The sequence below is a fragment of the Apium graveolens genome, chromosome 2 (genome assembly GCF_009905375.1).
Source record: "Apium graveolens cultivar Ventura chromosome 2, ASM990537v1, whole genome shotgun sequence".
NCBI lineage: Eukaryota > Viridiplantae > Streptophyta > Magnoliopsida > Apiales > Apiaceae > Apium > Apium graveolens.
In genome coordinates, this window is record NC_133648.1 from 135,492,299 (window position 1) to 135,516,630 (window position 24,332).

Below are 24,332 nucleotides of genomic sequence, written 5' to 3' on the forward strand. Positions count from 1 at the left end.
AGCCAAACACAACGAGAAGGCCTAAATATTTGTCAAGATTTAAAACTTCAAAGACATCTCAAATGGGAAATGAAAAGAACAAAGCAGGAATTAGGTACCTTCTGTCAACAGTTTGACTATAATCCCAACAAAAGCTATTCAAAAACAAAATGTGATGGCGAATGCAAGCCACATCAAAGACCTTATCAGAAAAGGTCTTTCACAAAATCTAAACATTTCTACAAAAAATCAACAGAACCGTTCTATAATAAACCTTCCTTTCATAATAACAATAAACCTTCCTACAACAAAAAACCTTTCAACAAAAATAGATTTACTAAACCAGCCAATAAAGATATAACTTGTTACAAATGCGGAAAAAAGGGACATATATCTAGATTCTGTAGACTTAATAGAAAATACAAGAATTAAACATAGAAGAAAGCCTATCCAACAAAATTTCGGCTTCACTCCTTGAATATTCCGACTCTGAGACATCTGAAATGTCTGGAAATGATGAACCTCTTCAAATAGATGAGATTGCAACAAGCTCATCTTCCTCTCACAATTCCTCCTCTCAAGAAAGATGAATCAACGTCCTCACCAGAAATGAGGAACATTCTCTTGAAATTATAGAAAAGATAACTGATCCCCAAATAAGAAAAGAGATCTTAGAAAAATTACTCCAACGACCAATTGAACCCAAACCAGAACAAAAACCTTCTATTCTCCCATCAACAAAAACTACATATGACTTAACCACAATATTAAAAAAACAAAAACCCAACCAAAAATCCGTTCCAACAATACAAGACCTACACAAAGAAATTAAAGAAATCAAAGAAGAATTACAAATCCTTAAAGAACAACAGAAGATAGATTCTGAAGCATTAAATGTCCTTCTAGTTCGTGAAGTAGAATAGCAAAGTACTGTACAAAAATAACTAAGCAGTTTAAACAATACTCCTGAACAAGATGAAGATTTCTTAAATGAATTAAGACAAGTTACCTACCGAAAATATCTCATAAAAGTCAAAGTTGTCTTCTCAGATGACTTTATCTTAGATACTATTGCCTTATTCGATACAGGAGCAGATTTGAATTGCATTAAAGAAGAAATAATACCAAAACGATTTCATCAACATACCAATAAAAAATTAACCGCCGCTAATAACTCAAACCTCAATGTAGTTAGTAAGGTTAATGCCTCTATCAATAATAAAACCTTCCAAATTAAGACATCTTTTCTCCTAGTTAAAGGAATACATCATCTTGTCATCTTAGGTACACCTTTCTTCAATTTAATAACCCCCTATACTGTCACCTACGAAGGTATTACTTTCAAAACCTATGACACCAAACTTATCTTCCCATTTCTTGAAAAACCCAAAACAAGGAACCTCAATACAATAAAGGCATATTCTATATATAATAACGAGATAAATGCCTTAATACAAGGCAAACAGATACAATTATCCCATCTAAAACAAGACCTTTCCTCTCACAAGATTGAGAAGCAGTTACAAGACCGCTTTATCAAAGAAAAAATCTTAAAATTACTAAAACAAATAGAAGTGGAACTCTGTTATGACTTACCAAATGCTTTTTGGCATAGAAAACAACATATGATTGATTTACCTTATGAAAAAAAATTTGATGAGAAGGAAATACGAACAAAAGCGAGACCTATCCAAATGAACTCCGACCTAGAACAACATTGCAGAAAAGAAATCACCGATCTCGAATCCAAAGGAATCATATCAAAATCCAGATCCCCGTGGTCCTGTGCAGCCTTCTATGTAAACAAAAATGCTGAAATTGAGAGAGGGACACCAAGGCTAGTTATCAATTATAAGCCTCTAAATAAAGCCTTAAGATGGGTACGATACCCTATACCTAATAAAAAAGACCTTTTACAAAAATTAAGATCTTCGGTAATATTCTCCAAATTTGATTTAAAATCAGGATTTTGGCAGATTCAAATCCACCCAAAAGATAGATATAAAACCGCTTTTACGGTCCCGTTCGGACAATATGAATGGAATGTTCTTCCATTTGGAATTAAAACTGCCCCTAGCGAATTCCAAAGGATTATGAATGACATATTCAAAGACTATTCTACATTTTGTATAGTATATATTGATGATGTTCTAGCTTTTTCAGAATCTATTGAACAACATTGCAAACACCTTAAAACTTTCTGCCACGTATCTAGGAAAAATGGTTTAGTCATATCAAAATCCAAGATTTCCCTATTTCAAACTCGTGTAAGATTTCTTGGCCACTACATATCAAAAGGAACAGTTACACCAATTGAAAGAGCCCTAACCTTTGCAACAAAATTTCCCGATAAAATCACAGATAAAACCCAACTCCAAAGATTTTTCGGAAGTCTCAACTATGTCCTAGACTTCTATCCAAACATCAATAGGATAGCCAAGCGCTTACATGACCGCCTTAAAACTAACCCCGTCCCTTGGTCATCCGAACATACCGAAATTGTTCGATAAATTAAAGCTTAGGTTCTAGAAATCCCTTGTCAACACCTTGCTGATCCAAATGCTTCTAAAGTAGTTGAAATAGATGCTTCTGAGTTAGGATACGACGGTATACTAAAACAAGTAGTCAATGGTAAAGAACAAATCGTCCAATTTACATCTGCACATTGGAATGATTGTCAAAGAAATTATTCTACTATAAAAAAGGAAATACTTTCAATTGTTTTATGTATTACAAAATTTCAGAGTGATTTATTAAATCAAAAATTTCTCCTTAGAGTCGATTATAAATCTGCAAAAGAGGTTTTACAAAAAGATGTCCAAAATATTGCATCAAAGCAAACTGTTGTTTGTAATAACCCCAAAATTTTGAACTTTTTGTAACCCTTATGAATAGTGTTTTTGCTGATATTGCTGAATAAGAGAACTGTTCATGCCACACTATGTAGGGTTTCTTTTATGGGTATTCTGAGATTTTATTGGTACTCTATATGGTATATAAGTGTATGTAAAGATCGTCAGAATCCAAATTTGAACCTTTTGATTTTTCCCGAAAATCCACCAGATATCGAAAGAATTGAGTATAAGGTAACAGGATAAAAAAGGATTTAAATTCAAGGATTTTAACAGAGGATCATAAAAAGGAATATAATGTATTGAGAAAGGTTAAGGGAACCTAAGTAATAAGATCCCGGGTATGATCCCTCAAACGATAAACGAAAACAAAAGTTAAACGAACCGTATAACAGATCAGCGGTCATTAGCCAAGTAATTAGAAGGTAATCAAAGAGATTAGAGGGGATGATGTCATCCAACCAATGAGAAGAGGACAAAGAGGGGAGGGTGACATCACATGATGATATAAGCATGACATAAGGGAAGGAATTGTTGGATGATTTAAAACCACACAAAGTTCAAGGTTAAAAAGGTAATTAACCAAAACAAATCAAAAGAAAATCAACCAACCAAAACAAAACAAAGCAAACACAAAAATCATTTCACTTCTTCAAACATTTGCTCTCGGCTTTTTCTCATTTCAAGGAGAAGAATTTTCAAAATTCAAGTTCCAAGCTTCCTAAATTGGTAAGATAATTATCTAGTACTCCTTATGCATAGTTATGGCTATTATATAAGTTTAAGCCTCCAAATCATTCACAATCTTCTTCAAGAAATCAATGAAGAAGATAATGAATAGTGATTTCAAGATTTTTAACTTGATTTTTCTTGTTTTTCCTTTAAGATCCAAGCATCCCTAAGACATCTCAAGGCTTTTCAAGGCTTCCTAGCTACTCACATCACTTCAAGGAAGGTATATCATCTCCACTCCCTAGCTTACTTTTTATATTAGGATGATTTTGGTTGTTATGGTAAAAGAGTAGCTTAATGCTTGTAGGTTTAGAGTTTGGGTTGAAGTTGTAGTGAATTGAATGTTGAAACTTGTTGATTTGTAAAGGACTTAAGTATAGTTTTAAATTCATGATTGAGAATAACATAAATTGGAGAACTTGAGGTTTATGGGGCTGTTGTAGTGTGATATGGATGGATGTTGGTTGTATTAATGAATTGGGGTTGATTGGTGGTTGTTTTGGAATGGTATAAATTTGGGGAAATCGCGTAAACACAGCCGTCGTAATGTCCGATTTACTTTAGACTGCTTTTGTTCATAACATTAGGACCCGAGAACTCCCTGCTAGGTTTTGACCATTGCCATGTTTAGATAGTTCATGTTACGAGTTTCGTTTTGATATGTGGTTCGTTTGATTCCGATGTACGGTTTAGGAGAAAAGACCGTTTTAAGTAACGACGTTTCATGAACGAACCATTACCCCTCGCCTTACTTTGAAACATAGTATAAAGACCTTAAAGGACTAATTGGAGTATGAAACATTTATGTAAAGTGTAATAGGCAGTTGGTAAGACACTCGCGAAGGAATTGCCTTAAAACTCATAATGGTTAAATTATTAAAAATGGTGGAGCCGAGGGTACTCGAGTGACTTAAGAGAATCAGTAAGCGCAAAGCGAGCGTTAGAGTCTAATTTGGTTAAAGTATAGATTTACAAGTGACTTTGGTTTAATTCCAACTCACATGTTGTTTATAGGTTACCAGACTCGTCCCGAGCCATTTGCTACCCCCAGTCGCTCAGGCAAGTTTTCTACCCGTATAAACTGTTGTTGTGATGTATATGTGTATATGCATGATCTTGTGATAAATGAATATTTGTTATTAGGAAATTCTTGCGATATATTGTAACATGTGATATGGTATATACGCATGCCTGTTTCGTATTCTTGATGCATATATCTGTTGATTCAGTTGATAATACCTATGCTAGAGATAAGCAGTAGTTGCGTATACCCTTAGTATAGGGGACCCAAAGGTGAACATATTTCTAAACCGGGAGTCGATGTTCCCGAGTATAATATATATATATACTTATATATATATGGATATAGTTTTCAAAACTATTGATCGAATAAGGTTTATTCGATAACTTTATTTTATTTAATGAATATTATTTGAATATTCATTCGAGGACTTATGACTCTGTTTATTCTATTTAATGATTATTAATTGGATATTCATTTGAGAATGTATGACTCCGTTTATTTTATTTAATGAATATTATTTATAATATTCATTCGAGGTATTATGACTCCGCTTATTATTTAATAATATTCTTTATTTTATTAAAGAATAATGTTTCGATAATTAAACTTATTTTCGATTATTAAAATAAAGATAGTACTTTCGTATAAGTATATCTTTGGTTATTTAATATTCATTTCAAGTATGAGTTTTAAAACTTCTACTTCGATTATTTTTATAAGGATTATCTTTATGAGAATATTATTTAAATAATAATATTCAGATATTTCTAATATATTGGGAATGATTTATTTTAATAAATCAGCAGTACTCCAAACATTCTTAAAAATGTTTTCGAGTCTTCAAAATGATTTCTAAAAGTTAGGGCGGATCCCAAAACTCATTATTTTATATTTAAGATCCTCCTTTTGAAGGGGATTTAAATACTCGCTCAAAACCTGGGGGATCCGGCTCTGTGGTGTATTTTACATTCGCAACGTGGTTGCTGTTTTGAGAAAACAATTTGATTACTTGCCCAACGTTCGGGAAGTAAGTCCCTCTAATTGAGTCGGCATAAGCGACAGGCCGGGGTACGGTCTATCAGAGTGTAAGTGGCTGGGTGGCAGTCCATCAACGCGTAAGAGGCCGGTGGCGGTCCAGCACAAGGTCCTTATGTGGCCAGGGTGATGACCGGTGGGGGATTCATCCATCTACTAGTAGAAAAGGTTACTTATTGTTATCTTTGCCTGATCAGCAAGATATCGGGTTTATGCCAAAATTCTTTTCCTTTCCAAAATTCATTGGATGTTACAAACTCTGTTCATACTTTAAATAACAGAGGTTCCATGAAATGTTTAAGAGATATATATGTGGATATATATATCGGGACTAAATAAAGTATCTCGTAACTTTACTTCATTCAATAATATTTCAAAGATTAAATCTATTCAAGTCTTAACTTGTGGTCTCATCTATGGGATGACCTTTTGAAACCTATAATACTTTGAACAGTGGTAGTTCAAGTAGCCTTATAAATGATATAAGTATAGTGAAGTAATTGGTAACTTCATCCCTTGTTTTTGCTTATATCCAGTAAGTAATTATCTTTCACCTGATAAAGGTTTCCAGCAAGTTATCCATTTAGATGCTTGCGTTAGTGTTTACACTATATATTATCTTGCGAGCTGTAATGCTCACTCTTGCTTTATTTCTTCATCACACAACAACAGTTAGGAAAGATGGCCAGACTCAAGCAGACCCAACGCAAGAGCGTGGGAAGCGCCCCGCGCCTTCCCGTTGAGATCATAGCTACAGAGGTAGATCTATCTGTAGATCAGACCTTCTACTTTTGAGAATCAATTATGTATAATTATAACTTGTGGCAGATAATGGCAATTAATTATAAACTTATTAAGTAATCATTTTGGGTTGTAATAACTTTTAAATTGTGGATTTAAAGACTTGTACTTATTTCAATTTCATCTCTGAGACTATAACGGGTTGTGGTGTGTGTTAGTGTGGGGTCACAACATAAGGTTAATTATTATTAATTAAGTGAAGTGATATTGTGGAAAGAAAGACCGTGACGACCCGGATCCCCGACCCCGGATCTGGGGGTGTTACATAAATAGTATCAGAGCTAAGCATTATAAACCTCAGAGATGATGCGACGATGTAATAATAAACTCACAAAGATAATAAGAACTCTTGCCAAGTTCATGGTCGGACTACTTAAAGTAGCGCTGACAGTTAAAACCCTTACGGGAACCCTTATAAGTATCATGATAGTAACTTAGCTCGTTTAATGTGTAGGCGCATGAGATAGAGGACCCTGGATGTTCGAGCGTGAGCATGATGAGGCACTGCTAGATGTCGAGGATCAGGAGGAGCCTGAGATGGAGGAGGATGAGGAGGACCCCTCAGAGGAGTCAGAGACAGAGGTTGTTACGATTTCAGATGAGGAGGACCCAGATGAGGTCCCAGTGGCTGAGGAGCATGTCGGAGCTATGGTAGTGTACACTGGTACCCCTTTACCCTCACTCCCTGTGGTCAGAGCTCCTACCCTTCCACTACCATCCTGGAGCACTTATGATGACAGCTCTGAGACTGATACTCCCGAGCCTAGGCAGACCGAGGAGGCACCCCCAGCGGCTCCGGATTCACCACCTCTCGACCCTGCCCATAGGCAGTCTTTGTTAGCCCACGGCTATGTTCAGGATGTACTGAGGACCCGAGTGGCCGTTGCTGAGGCCCGGATGGATGAGGTCAGGAGGGAGTTGGATGCGGAGAGGGCGGGTAGGCGTACCCGAGCTTATGAGTCTAGGGCTGCTATACCCCGATCCTTGAGGAGGGAGCTGATGGGGATAGAGCTCACATCCCGAGCGAGACTCAGATCGCTCCAGGGGGACATGCATGGTAGAATCTCCAGGCGGTAGGCCGACTATATCTTCCGTCGTGCGATGGAAAGGGTATGGGAGCTGACCCGCTTCGGTGTGTGATTCAGGACTGATGATGGGATAGTCTAGTTGTCTAGTTAGTAGAGGCCTTAGTAAGAGCCAATTTTCCGGGATAGTTGACTTGTATATAGCATCCCTTTTTCTGACTAGACAGATAGACTCTTGTGTATCACTTTTAGGACAGATGGCTGTAGCACTGTTGTACTTTTGACCAGATCAAACTATGTATTTCTCGCATTATGTATATATTTGTTTCCTTTCGGTTCAGTTCCTTAGTGACGAGATCACTGTTTTTATCATTATTATTACTGCACTTCTTATTAGAACTGTCATAATATAATAGAATTGCGAGATACATTCTCCCCATTATAGAGCTGTGCAAGGCACAATGTTGGGTATGATTGTGACCTAACGTTGAATTTCCCAATAATTTTGCTTATTATCAGTATCATGCCGCCAAGAAAGATTGGAACTAGGGTGAACCCTGGATCTGAGGACCAGGGAAGCCATAACCAGGATGATAGGAACCAGGAACACAGTGAAGAGGAAGATGAGGATTATGTGGAACAGGATAACTCCTTGTATGAAGAGGAAGAGGAAACATATGATGTTGAGGAATTTGAGATAGAGGCTGAGGAAGGAGAAACTGAGGTTGAGCAACCAATACCAAACCCAGGCATGGATCTCATGGGCCAGTTCATGCAACTACTAAGGCAGAACTTGGAACGTCAACCCAACCCACCCCCTCAAGGAAATAACAATGCTGTGGCAAACTCTTTCAGGGCTTTTAAGTCCCTTAAGCCCCTTGAGTTCCACGGATCAGCCGACCCAGTTGAGGCAAGGGAATGGTTAAAGGAAATGGAGAAATCCTTTGAGATTTTGAGTATCGATGAGGCACAGAAGACTGTATTTGCTACCTACCTTCTGAAAGGAGAGGCTAACTACTGGTGGGAGGCCAAGAAAAACATGGAGACAGATGCTATTATAACCTGGGAAAGATTCAGTCAGTTGTTTCCGGGAAAATATTTCCCGAGGTTTATGGAAAACCAGATGGAGCTCAAGTTCTTGGAGCTAAAGCAGAATAACTTATCTGTAGCAGAGTACGAAGCGAAATTTACTGAGTTATCAAGGTTTGTGCCGGAGTTTGTGAGCACCAAGGAAAAGAAAGCTAGGAGGTTTCGGCAGGGACTGAAACCGTGGATTCAGAATAGGGTGGCAATCCTTGAGCTTACTGATTATGCCACTCTGGTGCAAAAGGCAACAATTGTAGAAGCCGGAAGTGAACAGATGCAGAAGGAAAGAGAGAAGAAGGGAATAAAGAGGAAAAGTATGAGCATGGGTGGAGGTTCCGCAGGAAGGAACTTCCCAACTAGAGTTAATAGGGGAGCAGTGTCCCTACCGGGAAAGGACATTGGGTTTAAGCGGCCAATGAGTGTAAATGTGAGCCAGAGCGGCCAGAAGTCCAGAATGTCCTATTCCAACCAGTCTCGACCCCCATTGCCAGCCTGTAACACTTGTGGAAGGATGCATTCTGGGGAGTGTAAAGGAAAGCCGGTAATCTGCTTCAAGTGTGGTCGAGAGGGTCACTATTCGGACAAGTGCACTTCGCCAACCCCCATTACCCACCCAACCACCACTTGTCATCAGTGTGGACGCCCGGGTCATTGGAAGAGGGAATGCCCAATGAACAAACCAGCAGCTTCGGGAGCAAGCAGGGCTGCTTCTAATAAGCCACCTACTGCAAGGACTTTCAACATGACAGTCCAGGATGCTATGAAAGATTCAGATGTGATAGCAGGTACCCTTTCTCTAAATTCAGTCAGTGCAAATGTTTTATTTGATTCAGGAGAAACTAAATCTTTTATATCAAGGGACTTTGCGCGTAAATTAAGACTTAAAGCTGAACCCTTGATAGAGCCCTTACAAGTAGAAATAGCCAACCATGAAGTTATTCTTGTTAATCTGATTCACCCCGCCTGTGAGTTAGGCATAGGGGAACAATCTTTCAGTGTTGATCTGATTCCTTTTAAGTTAGGGGAATTTGATATAATTTTGGGAATGGACTGGCTATCTAGCAATGATGCTCAGATAGACTGTAAGGGGAAGAAAGTTAAGTTAAATATCCCAGGAAAGAAAGAAGTCATATTTAGAGGAAAGAGGCAGACGCAAAATTTTTTGACTATGGCCCAGGCCAGAAGGATGCTACGAAAAGGAAATGAGGCTTACCTAGCCTATGTGGTAGACACGCAAAAGGAGGTGCCCAACTTACAAGATATTCCAGTAGTCAACGAATTTGAAGATGTATTCCCACAAGATCTTCCGGGATTACCACCCGATAGAGTGATTGAATTTGCGATTGAGTTGGCCCCAGGGACAGCGCCAGTTTCAAAAGCACCTTACCGGTTAGCCCCGTTAGAAATGAAGGAATTAGCTACCCAATTGCAGGAACTCTTGGATAAGGGTATGATAAGACCCAGTGTGTCTCCGTGGGGAGCACCAATGTTATTTTTTAAGAAGAAAGATGGGAGCATGAGACTGTGCATCGATTATCGAGAGCTGAACAAGCTAACCATAAAGAACAGGTACCCGTTACCTAGAATAGACGATCTGTTCGACCAGCTAAAGGATGCTGTATATTTTTCCAAGATTGACCTGAGAACTGGATATCACCAACTAAAGATTAAACCCGAAGATATTCCCAAGATAGCGTTCCGTACCAGGTATGGGCATTATGAGTTCTTGGTAATGTCCTTTGGATTAACCAACGCCCCAGCGGCTTTCATGGATTTAATGAACAGAGTATTTAAGAAGTACTTGGACAAGTGTATGATAGTTTTTATCGATGATATTTTAATCTACTCATGGACTGAGGCAGAACATGCAGAGCATTTGAGGATAGCTCTAGGAATACTCAGAGAGGAACAGTTATATGCCAAATTCTCGAAGTGTGAATTCTGGAGGAATGAAGTACAGTTTTTAGGACACGTGATCAATAAAGAAGGAGTATTGGTCGACCCCTCTAAGATAGAGGCGGTCTCAAATTGGGAAAGGCCAACCACACCCACAGAGGTAAGGAGTTTCATAGGATTGGCCGGCTACTATCGTAGATTTGTACAGGACTTTGCGAAGATCGCAGCCCCTTTGACACGACTTACTCGTAAGATAGAGAAGTTTGAATGGACGGAGAAATGCGAGAACAGTTTTCAGGAATTAAAGAAAAGGTTGGTAACGGCCCCGGTGTTGGCATTGCCAGACGGAAAAGGAGATTTTGTGATATATAGTGACGCGTCGCACAAAGGATTAGGGTGTGTGCTTATGCAGCACGGTAAAGTGATTACGTATGCGTCGAGACAACTGAAGGAATACGAGATTAGATATCCTACTCATGACCTTGAGCTCGCGGCAATAGTTTTTGCCTTAAAAATTTGGAGGCACTACTTGTATGGAGAGAAGTGCGATTTTCACAGACCATAAGAGCCTCAAGTACATATTTACGCAAAAAGAGCTCAACATGCGCCAGAGGAGATGGTTAGAACTAATCAAAGACTATGATTGTGAGATTCTCTATCATCCGGGGAAAGCCAATGTGGTGGCTGACGCCCTCAGTAGGAAGGAAAGGCTCAGAATGATAATGACTTCGGAGGAATTAATCAGGGATTTCGAAAGAATGGAAATAGAAGTAAAGGTAACCGAAACCGGAACTGAAAAGCTGTTTGAGATCTCAATGCAGCCAGAGTTATTAGAAAAGATCAGATTGTGCCAAGAGAAAATAATGAATGAAGGCAGAGAGTCAATGACTGGAGAAGAGATCCATACTGAGAAAGATGATAAAGGGATAATGAGGTACTCCTACCGGATTTGGGTTCCGAACGTTCAAGAGCTTAAAGATGAGATTTTGGATGAAAGCAATAGTTCAAGGTATTCCATTCACCCGGGAAGCACCAAGATGTATAGGGATTTGAAGGAATATTACTGGTGGCCCAACATGAAGAGGGATGTAGCAGAATGGGTAAGCAAATGTTTGACTTGCCAAAGAGTAAAGGCAGAGCACCAGAGACCCAGTGGACTTTTACGACCCCTGGAGATTCCCGAGTGGAAATGGGAACAGATAGCGATGGATTTTGTTGTAGGCTTGCCAAGGACGAAAGCCAATCTTGACGCCATATGGGTGATCATAGACCGACTGACAAAGTCAGCTCATTTCATTCCTATCAATGAGAGATACACAGTCGATAGACTGGTGGACATTTACCTTAAGGAGATAGTGACGCGACATGGAGCCCCAACATCCATTGTCTCAGACCGAGAACCCAGATTCAACTCCAGATTTTGGAGGAGCTTTCAAGAATGTGCGGGGACCAAGTTAAAAATGAGTACCGCGTACCATCCCCAGACGGATGGGCAGAGTGAAAGGACCATCCAGACACTAGAGGATATGTTGAGAGTCTGTGCAATAGACTTTAAAGGAAGTTGGGATGATCACTTACCGTTGATCGAGTTTTCTTATAACAATAGCTTTCATGCTAGCATCAGAATGCCACCTTATGAGGCCCTGTACGGAAGAAGGTGTCGATCTCCCTTATACTGGGATGAAGTAGGAGAGCGGAAGATGCTCGGACCCGAGGTGGTCCAAAGGACCAAAGACATAGTGGATCTCATCAGAGGACGGCTGGTAGCAGCCCAAGATAGACAGAAGAAATATGCAGACCTAGCCCGAAAGGACAAGGAGTATGAAGTAGGGGACTTAGTACTACTAAAAGTATCCCCTTGGAAGGGGTTAATGAGATTCAAAAAGAAAGGAAAACTAAGCCCAAGATACATTGGACCTTTTGAGATACTAAGACGGATTGGGAAGTTTGCTTACGAGCTAGCCTTACCCCCGAACCTTCAACAAGTTCATAATGTGTTCCATGTATCAATGCTAAGGAAGTATCATCGGGATGCCAGACACATAGTGGAGTACGGGCATGTGGATATGCAACCAGATCTGACTTACGTGGAGAAACCAGTAAGGATTATAGATAAGAAGGAGCAGGTGCTTTGGAACAAAGTGATCAAGCTAGTCAGAGTGCTATGACAGAATCATAATGTGGAAGAATCAACTTGGGAACTAGAGAGCGCAATGCTAGAGAAGTACCCCCATTTGTTTTCTATTTGATTCCGGGACGGAATCCTTTTAAGGAGGGGAGACTGTAATAACCCCAAAATTTTGAACTTGTTGTAACCCTTATGAATAGTGTTTTTGCTGATATTGCTGAATAAGAAAACTGTTCATGCCACACTATGTAGGGTTTCTTTTATGGGTATTCTGAGATTTTATTGGTACTCTATATGGTATATAAGTGTATGTAAAGATCGTCAGAATCCAAATTTGAACCTTTTGATTTTTCCCGAAAATCCACCAGATATCGAAAAAATTGAGTATAAGGTAACAGGATAAAAAAGGATTTAAATTCAAGGATTTTAACAGAGGATCATAAAAAGGAATATAATGTATTGAGAAAGGTTAAGGGAACCTAAGTAATAAGATCCCGGGTATGATCCCTCAAACGATAAACGAAAACAAAAGTTAAACGAACCGTATAACAGATCAGCGGTCATTAGCCAAGTAATTAGAAGGTAATCAAAGAGATTAGAGGGGATGATGTCATCCAACCAATGAGAAGAGGACAAAGAGGGGAGGGTGACATCACATGATGATATAAGCATGACATAAGGGAAGGAATTGTTGGATGATTTAAAACCACACAAAGTTCAAGGTTAAAAAGGTAATTAACCAAAACAAATCAAAAGAAAATCAACCAACCAAAACAAAACAAAGCAAACACAAAAATCATTTCACTTCTTCAAACATTTGCTCTCGGCTTTTTCTCATTTCAAGGAGAAGAATTTTCAAAATTCAAGTTCCAAGCTTCCTAAATTGGTAAGATAATTATCTAGTACTCCTTATGCATAGTTATGGCTATTATATAAGTTTAAGCCTCCAAATCATTCACAATCTTCTCCAAGAAATCAATGAAGAAGATAATGAATAGTGATTTCAAGATTTTTAACTTGATTTTTCTTGTTTTTCCTTTAAGATCCAAGCATCCCTAAGACATCTCAAGGCTTTTCAAGGCTTCCTAGCTACTCACATCACTTCAAGGAAGGTATATCATCTCCACACCCTAGCTTACTTTTTATATTAGGATGATTTTGGTTGTTATGGTAAAAGAGTAGCTTAATGCTTGTAGGTTTAGAGTTTGGGTTGGAGTTGTAGTGAATTGAATGTTGAAACTTGTTGATTTGTAAAGAACTTAAGTATAGTTTTAAATTCATGATTGAGAATAACATAAATTGGAGAACTTGAGGTTTAGGGGGCTGTTTTAGTGTGATATGGATGGATGTTGGTTGTATTAATGAATTGGGGTTGATTGGTGGTTGTTTTGGAATGGTATAAATTTGGGGAAATCGCGTAAACATAGCCGTCGTAATGTCCGATTTACTTTAGACTGCTTTTGTTCATAACATTAGGACCCGAGAACTCCCTGCTAGGTTTTGACCATTGCCATGTTTAGATAGTTCATGTTACGAGCTTCGTTTTGATATGTGGTTCGTTTGATTCCGATGTACGGTTTAGGAGAAAAGACCGTTTTAAGTAACGACGTTTCGCGAACGAACCATTACCCCTCGCCTTACTTTGAAACATAGGATAAAGACCTTAAAGGACTAATTGGAGTATGAAACATTTATGTAAAGTGTAATAGGCAATTGGTAAGACACTCGCGAAGGAATCGCCTTAAAACTCGTAATGGCTAAATTATTAAAAATGGTGGAGCCGAGGGTACTCGAGTGACTTAAGAGAATCAGTAAGCGCAAAGCGAGCGTTAGAGTCTAATTTGATTAAAGTATAGATTTACAAGTGACTTTGGTTTAATTCCAACTCACATGTTGTTTATAGGTTACCATACTCGTCCCGAGCCATTTGTTACCCCCAGTCGCTCAGGCAAGTTTTCTACCCGTATAAACTGTTGTTGTGATGTATATGTGTATATGCATGATCTTGTGATAAATGCATATTTGTTATTAGGAAATTCTTGCGATATATTGTAACATGTGATATGGTATATACGCATGCCTGTTTCGTATTCTTGATGCATATATCTGTTGATTCAGTTGATAATACCTATGCTAGAGATAAACAGTAGTTGCGTATACCCTTAGTATAGGGGACCCAGAGGTGAACATATTTCTAAACCGGGAGTCGATGTTCCCGAGTATATTATTTATAATATTATTTATAATATTCATTCGAGGTATTATGACTCCGCTTATTATTTAATAATATTCTTTATTTTATTAAAGAATAATTTTTCGATAATTAAACCTATTTTCGATTATTCAAATAAAGATAGTACTTTCGTATAAGTATATCTTTGGTTATTTAATATTCATTTCAAGTATGAGTTTTAAAACTTCTACTTCGATTATTTTTATAAGGATTATCTTTATGAGAATATTATTTAAATAATAATATTCAGATATTTCTAATATATCGGGACTGATTTATTTTAATAAATCAGCAGTACTCCAAACATTCTTAAAAATATTTTCGAGTCTTCAAAATGATTTCTAAAAGTTAGGGCGGATCCCAAAACTCATTCTTTTATATTTAAGATCCTCCTTTTGAAGGGGATTTAAATACTCTCTCAAAACCTGGGGGATCCGGCTCTGTGGTGTATTTTACATTCACAACGTGGTTGCTGTTTTGAGAAAATAATTTGATTACTTGCCCAATGTTCGGGAAGTAAGTCCCTCTAATTGAGTCGGCATAAGCGACAGGCCGGGGTACGGTCTATCAAAGTGTAAGTGGCTGGGTGGCAGTCCATCAAAGCGTAAGAGGCCGGGTGACGGTCCAGCACAAGGTCCTTATGTGGCCAGGGTGATGACCGGTGGGGGATTCATCCATCTACTAGTAGAAAAGGTTACTTATTGGTATCTTTGCCTGATCAGCAAGATATCGGGTTTATGCCAAAATTCTTTTCCTTTCCAAAATTCATTGGATGTTACAAACTCTGTTCATACTTTACATAATAGAGGTTCCAGGAAATGTTTAAGAGATATATATGTGGATATATATATCGGGACTAAATAAAGTATCTCGTAACTTTATTTCATTCAATAATATTTCAAAGATTGACTCTATTCAAGTCTTAACTTATGGTCTCATCTATGGGATGACCTTTTGAAACCTATAATACTTTGAACAGTGGTAGTTCAAGTAGCCTTATAAATGATATAAGTATAGTGAAGTAATTGGTAACTTCATCCCTTGTTTTTGCTTATATCCAGTAAGTAATTATCTTTTACCTGATAAGGGTTTCCAGCAAGTTATCCATTTAGATGCTTGCATTATTGTTTACACTATATATTATCTTGCGAGCTGTAATGCTCACTCTTGCTTTATTTCTTCATCACACAACAACAGTTAGGAAAGATGGCCAGACTCAAGCAGACCCAGCGCAAGAGCGTGGGAAGCGCCCCGCGCCTTCCCGTTGAGATCATAGCTGCTATAGCTGCAGAGGTAGATCTATCTGTAGATCAGACCTTCTACTTTTGAGAATCAATTATGTATAATTATAACTTGTGGCAGATAATGGTAATTAATTATAAACTTATTAAGTAATCATTTTGGGTTGTAATAACTTTTAAATTGTGGATTTAAAGACTTGTACTTATTTCAATTTCATCTCTGAGACTATAACGGGTTGTGTTGTGTGTTAGTGTGGGGTCACAACATAAGGTTAATTATTATTAATTAAGTGAAGTGATATTGTGGAAAGAAAGACCGTGACAACCCGGATCCCCGACCCCGGATCTGGGGGTGTTACATTGTTCTTTAAGGATTTTTAATTCTTCTTTGATTTCTCTGATTTCTTTGTGTAGGTCTTGTATTATTGGAACAGATTTTTGGTTGGGTTTTAGTTTTTTTTAATATGGTGGTTAAGTCATATGTAGTTTTTGTTGATGGGAGAATAGAAGGTTTTTGTTCTGGTTTGGGTTCAATTGGTCGTTGGAGTAATTTTTCTAAGAGCTCTTTTCTTATTTGGGGATCAGTTATCTTTTCTATAATTTCGAGAGAATGTTCCTCATTTCTGGTAAGGACGTTGATTCGTCTGTCTTCAGAGGAGGAATTGTGAGAGGAAGATGAGGTTGTTGCAATCTCATCTATTTGAAGAGGTTCATCATTTCCAGACATTTCAGATGTCTCAAAGTCAGAATATTCAAGGAGTGAAGCCGAGATTTTGTTGGATTGGCTTTCTTCTATGTTTAATTCTTGTATTTATCTATTAAGTCTGCAGAATCTAGATATACGTCCTTTTTTTCCGCATTTGTAACAAGTTATATCTTTATTGGCTGGTTTAGTTAATCTATTTTTGTTGAAAGGTTTTTTATTGTAGGAAGGTTTATTGTTATTATTAAAGGAAGGTTTATTATAGAACGGTTCTGTTGATTTTTTGTAGAAATGTTTAGATTTTGTGAAAGACCTTTTCTGATAAGGTCTTTGATATGCCTTGCATTCGCCATCACATTTTGTTTTTGAATAACTTTTGTTGGGATTATAGTCAAACTGTTGACATAAAGTACCTAATTCCTGCTTTGTTCTTTTCATTTCCCATTTGAGATGTCTTTGAAGTTTTAAATCTTGACAAATCTTTAGGCCTTCTCGTTGTGTTTGGCTTATGAGTTGGCCATATGTCAGGTTTTTATAAGGTATCGGGCTTCCGTGTTCAGTTATTAAAGAAGTTCTAACCCTTTCACCGAGTAAGGTTGGAAGTCCGGCTAAGAATTTTTCCTTCCAATTTGCATGGTTCGAGTCTTCTCTAAGCATGACTCTGGTAAGGAAAGTAGTTTTATATCTTTGGAAATCACTAAGTTTTTTACATTTGAGATTATGTAAAAGCTCAGCATTCTTATCTCTTAGATGAGAAGGGTCACCAATGAAGTGGTGTGTTATGACTAGAATGAGTTGTGCTACTGCTCCTTGGATAGGGTTTCCTTGTTCATCTAAAATGGGTTTTCCATCTTCATCTTCTCTAATGGAATTTAAGATTTCAAGATGATTTTCATGGGTAAGGTGATAGTTCCACCAACCTTTTAATTGGCCAGAGAACCCTGCTATGAGTAATTCAGCTATAGCTTTGTCTGGGGTTCCTATTTGGGTTGTATAAGCATTGGCTGCCATGGTCATTTGTTGTAAATGATTTAGAATGTTATATTCAGACATTTCGTCTATATTCCATTCATGAACAGAGTATGCATTGAATTTAGACTGGGTTAAAATTTCAGGTCTATTTTCAACTCCAATGTTTGGGGCTGTGAATTTTGGAATCATTTGTCGGAGGTCATGAACTTGGGGTATTTCATTTATGAAAGCATCTTCATCTGAGTCATGATGTATGATATTCAGTTGTTTGGATGAAACACTGTCAGCAGCTATTTGGGTTGTGGAAGATGAGGTTTCAAGTCTATTGATTTGGTCTCAGTGGGAATCTTCTTTTGTGTCTTCTTTGTCTTCTTTTGAATAATGCTGAGTTAGTCTCAGTGGGAAGTGTCTTCTTTGTCTTCTTTTGTGTCCTCTGCTTATTTGACGGAGAAATTCTGCTATAATGAAAACTAGATACAAAATTTAAATGTTGTACAATATCTTTTTTTAAGTACTTTTTACCGTTTTACCCCTAATAATTTGGAGTAAAAAAGTATCTTTACAAACTGATTACAATAATGAAATAAAGGAAAAATAAATAATATGAAATGATGTAAATTTGCATGAAATTTTTTGGGGGTATTTTGGACTTTTTTCTTTTTTCTTTTTTCTTTTTTTTTTCTTTTTTTTATTTTTCAATCAGTGGAAACTACAGGGGAAAATATCCCGTGGCAGTCATCTTCGTTATCATCTCCTAAATGAACCAGACTGCTGTCGTCGTCGGAATCATAAATTGAATTTGCGAGTTGAAGTAAGGATTCTTTGTATTGGCTTCTGGTTTTTGCTTGGGCTAATAATGCTTGGGCATTTGATTTTTGGGCAAAGAAAGTGGCAACTTCTTTGTTGGTAATAAAATTTTGACTTGATAACCATTTTTGAATGATCTCTTTGGAAATCTTTTGGTCTTCTTTGAAATTGCTCCACCATTTGACTTTAAAGGACCGAACAATACAGGACTGTATTTGGTTGAAATGAATTTTAAACTCCCAAGAACAGACCCATGGAAGAAAGAAATTTGAACATAACATTAAAAGAGGAGGAAAACGTCTTTCGTATTCTGTGGGTTTGAAGTGTGTTTTGAACAGTTTTAGACATTCAGATGCATTTGGAGTAAGAATTTCTTCAATTGCTCCGAAGAAATCCCACCATTGAAGGAACCAAACAGGGAGTTCCTGAACTTGGATTTTGGTGTTGAAATAGAACAACCAGGAATGACTATTCTTCTGATTTTGAATAAAGAATGAATTATGCCATGCTTGCTGGTAATACCAGTAGGAATATGAGGAGCAGTGGTTTAATTGTCTTTTGAAGTTTGAAGGAAAAAAATTTGGACGGTGGAGTTCTTGGCCCCATTGACTTGGCTGTATGACCTTTTGTATTTGACATGTTGTGTATAAAGGCGTTGCGTGTTCTCTATCCCGGGCGTTGTAAAAATGGTTGAACGTGACCGATTCAGTAGACAAGAGAATGGCTTGATAATAGTCATTATTTTTTGATAGATCCCAGGGTTTGAACATCCATCCTTTAGGGAAAACATTTGAAATTGCTAGGGAGGCATCATCATTGTTAAATCCCCTTTCGACTGATACTATTTTTTGATGGTTTCTTTTGGTATAGTAATCATAATTTGATTTTAAAAAGTTTGACTGGCTGATCACTACCTCCTGGTTTTGCATTTGGGGTATCAATTTCTAATTTTAACATAGGTCTCTGAGGAACTAAGAGGGTTGCGTTTTGAAAACTGGCTGTTTGTGTAGTTTGAAAGGGAGTATTTGTAGGTTGGCTGGAAGAAGTGTTTTGTTGGGTAACTTTAATTGATTTCTCTGAAGAGTTTTGGGAGGTTGTTGCGGGATTTTGGATGTTGAGGCCATGGGCTTTGATGGTTTGAAGGGCTAGAAATAATTTATTGTCTTCTTCATCTGCAATTACCTTATCGATCCAGGATATGATTGGTTTTCCTGAAGAAGTACTCGCTTTGCTTTGTTGAGTGACCGGGAGTTGTCCGGGAAAGGCTGGGGGTTTTCTGCCATCTCTGACTTTTCGAGGCATGAGACTATCTGTTTTGTAGAAACTCACGGGTCAGGAAATCAGGGACACAGTTCATATCTCCCTTAATGTGTTCAATATCAAAATTAAAAATGCTTAATAATGCTTGCCATCTGGCGAAAATTTGTTTTGATGCAATATTTTGGACATCTTTTTGTAAAACCTCTTTTGAAGATTTAGAATCGACTCTAAGGAGAAATTTTTGATTTAATAAATCACTCTGAAATTTTGTAATACATAAAACAATTGAAAGTATTTCCTTTTTTATAGTAGAATAATTTCTTCGACAATCATTCCAATGTGCAGATGTAAATTGGACTATTTGTTCTTTACCATTGACTACTTGTTTTAGTATACCGCCGTATCCTAACTCATAAGCATTTGTTTCAACTACTTTAGAAGCATTTGGATCAGCAAGGTGTAGACAAGGGATTTCTAGAACTTGAGCTTTAATTTGTCGAACAATTTCGGTATGTTCGGATGACCAAGGGACGGGGTTAGTTTTAAGGCGGTCATGTAAGGGCTTGGCTATCCTATTGATGTTTGGATAAAAGTCTAGGACATAGTTGAGACTTCCTAAAAATCTTTGGAGTTGGGTTTTATCTGTGATTTTATCGGGAAATTTTGTTGCAAAGGTTAGGGCTCTTTCAATTGGTGTAACTGTTCCTTTTGATATGTAGTGGCCAAGAAATCTTACACGAGTTTGAAATAGGGAAATCTTGGATTTTGATATGACTAAACCATTTTTCCTAGATACATGGCAGAAAGTTTTAAGGTGTTTGAAATGTTGTTTAATAGATTCTGAAAAAACTAGAACATCATCAATATATACTATACAGAATGTAGAATAGTCATTGAATATGTCATTCATAATCCTTTGGAATTCGCTAGGGGCAGTTTTGATTCCAAATGGAAGTACATTCCATTCATACTGTCCGAACGGGACCGTAAAAGCGGTTTTATATCTATCTTTTGGGTGGATTTGAATCTGCCAAAATCCTGATTTTAAATCAAATTTGGAGAATATTACCGAAGATCTTAATTTTTGCAAAAGGTCTTTTTTATTAGGTATAGGGTGTCATACCCATCTTAAGGCTTTATTTAGAGGCTTATAATTGATAACTAGCCTTGGTGTCCCTCTCTCAATTTCAGCATTTTTGTTTACATAGAAAACTGCACAGGACCACGGGGATCTGGATTTTGATATGATTCCTTTGGATTCGAGATCGGTGATTTCTTTTCTGCAATATTGTTCTAGGTCGGAGTTCATTTGGATAGGTCTCGCTTTTGTTGGTATTTCCTTCTCATCAAATTTTTTTTATAAGGTAAATCAATCATATGTTGTTTTCTATGCCAAAAAACATTTGGTAAGTCAGAACAGAGTTCCACTTCTATTTGTTTCAGTAATTTTAAGATTTTTTTCTTTGATAAAGCGGTCTTGTAACTGCTTCTCAATCTTGTGAGAGGAAAGGTCTTGTTTTAGATGGGATAATTGTATCTGTTTGCCTTGTATTAAGGCATTTATCTCGTTATTATATATAGAATATGCCTTTATTATATATATATATATATATATATATATATATCGATTTGAGAACTCTGTGAAGCTCAAATTAGATCACAGCTGCTTTACAAGTGAACAAACAAACTACAGAGAAATTATTAACAGTTACAACTTTTTCTATTTCTCTTCTAAATGTGCTTGCTTAGTTAAGTTTGTTCTACTAGCTACACTTGGTTTATATACCACCAAGTTTACATGGTCATAAGACAAGATAATAAAACAAAACCTATCAAGTCTAACTACATGCTGCTTCATTACTCTATTCCATCATCTTTGAAAATCTTCACGACTTGCATAGAAATGGTAATGCTTCTTTGTTTTCAATTTCCTGCTAAACAGGCTGCCACATTCCTTTTGTAAACACCCAACGCATGTGACTGTGTTGTCACTGTCAACATATATTTGAATTGATCATCCGTCAGGTACATGCTTGTTATCCGTCGGGTAGCTTTGTTGAACATCCGTCAGGTAGCTTTGTTGATCATGCGTCGGGTAGCTATTTGACACTTGACTCCATTTCATTTATGCAGAATTATAAGATATCTCATATTTACAATTAGTCAACCTATTCTACATATCTACTAGTAGTCAACATGATTTATATGCTACTACAAAATCTACACAAAGTTCTTTACAGAAATGTGCTACAATACTTATTATTACATAAGTTACTCAATCGATGGATGTCAAATCATCATCCGTCGGGATTGAATCATCCGTCGGGACTCAATTTGATCATCCGTCGAGTGCTACAAAATTCACTAAGTTAAATCTACTAAGGTGTTTTGATTAAGTTATCATCAAGTTCACAACATATTCCTAACAATCTCCCCCAATTTATGTCTACTGGAATTGTAGCCATAAATTAAGAGAAACTTGATGATAACAAAACACTCTAAGAATACAGATTGAAAATAGTAGATATAACTAATAAGTGCTGCAATATTACTGAAAATTGAACAATGCAAAGTGTTCAAAGAATAGCTCACAATTATCAAGGTGCTCTTCTAGTCTGAGCAGATAAGTCTATTTCCTTGATTGTCTAGGTTTCTTCCCAAGCCTCTTGTTGTTCTCTTCTATCTGATTTTGGAGTTGTCTATGAAATTTAAGTTCATCAGCTTCTGAGAGATCTAGCATTCCTTGCATTTCCAACAGAGTCTCATTGCTAGAGATACTCAATTGGTCCTCCAATATGAAAAACCTTCTAACCCCTTTTTCATCCCTGAATTCCATCAACCAATAAGGCCTCAAATACATTCTCTTTCCTGTGAAGGGAATACATAGAGTTTTTGGAAGTGCATCTTTGGCTCTATTACTCCTTAGCTCCTCAATCTTCTTTAGAACTAGTCTTCTAGCAGTAACATGGCATCCAAAGTTCTTTTTGAAAGATGAGTAGATCTTTTTTAACATATATTGGCTTTCTAAAAGAATCCTGTGAAGTGGCCATATCATCTCTTTTCCTCCTTTGTATTTGAATACCAGTCTTTCAGGGAGATGTCTGTGAGCATCAATTCCTCTAACTTCTGCTAATTCATCTAAGTAGAGGTTAATGTCAGAAAACTCTTTGATGTTACAGATATACATCATATCTCCTTTGTTGACTGTGGATTTAGATTTGACTAGGGTCTTGGATTTGAGAATCACTGGATTCACTTTCTTGCTAGCTCTTGTCTTTGTCTTCTTTGTCTTGAAGATAGCTAAATTTAGCTCAGGATTTGGCAAACTATCCCAGTCTACTAGCTCATCCTTAGGAACAATTGGCTTGTTAGGTCACACAACACTGTAGAAGGGGGTTGAATACAGTGTTTATACAATCAAATCAATTTGAACACAAGTATGTAACAAAGATCAAGTATATTCAATAAATTCTGTTACAATATGAACTGTTGTTCTCTCTCAGTGATGAACAAATATCACTAAGAGCTGCTAGGGTTATAATGTATAATCTTCTCGATAATGATAACACATATAGTGTAAATCCTAAGTCTGTGTTTATATAGTACACAATTACAAGATATATTCTAATTGATATGGAAAATAATTCTGTCTCCTAAAATATATCAATCAGATATCTTTTACAAGTCTTTTAGTCCTCTAACTCTTTCCATGTATATCTTCTATTGTTTTAGTCTCGATCTTCTCCTGTAAATCAGCTTCATTCCTTAACTGAAAGTCTTCCCGCACTTAAGTACTGATATGTATCTTCTGATGACTTTCTGATATTAAGTTCTGACTTCAGTAAGTTCTGATTTCAGTAAGTCCTGATATGTCATGTTGTTAAGTTCTGAAAACTAAACACAAATCATATTAGACATGACATCTCAAATATATCTAACAATCTCCCCCAACTTGTAAATTATGTAAAATATACAAGTTAATAGATTTGATGATGTCAAAAACATTTTAAGTACAAATGCAATAAGGGTTTAACTAGATAGCTAACTACAACTTACAGTCCTTGTAGCTTTTACCAATCTCACTGAGTCAATTTGAATCCAAAATGATTCTTGACAAAGTTTGATGTCAGCTTTTCTTCTTTATTCCCCAGGACTTGAGCTATTGTAGTCTTGACTTGCTTCATCTCTTCATTCTAACTTCCAATCTGGTAGATTGCAGTCCTTAAAGCAGAGATATGGTTTCTTTCTAAACCATCACCCAGTCTTATTACCCTTGGATGAGAAGAATCTTCATTGTAGCATAGACATTTCTCTTTCAGTATCATTTCAAGTTAAGTAGAATCCTTTTTCATTGGAATTTCACTTCCATCATCTTCAACTATGTTTGGAATGAATTCTGTAACCCTTGAACCATAAATTCATGCTTAATCTCTTATCATCTTCAGTATGAAATTTGACCATCTCTAGGTAATATCAGACTTTATTTCTAAATGATAATGAAAGAATTGAAGTTCTTTCAAAGATTTGTTCAGCACATCTGATTCTGACATTTGATATG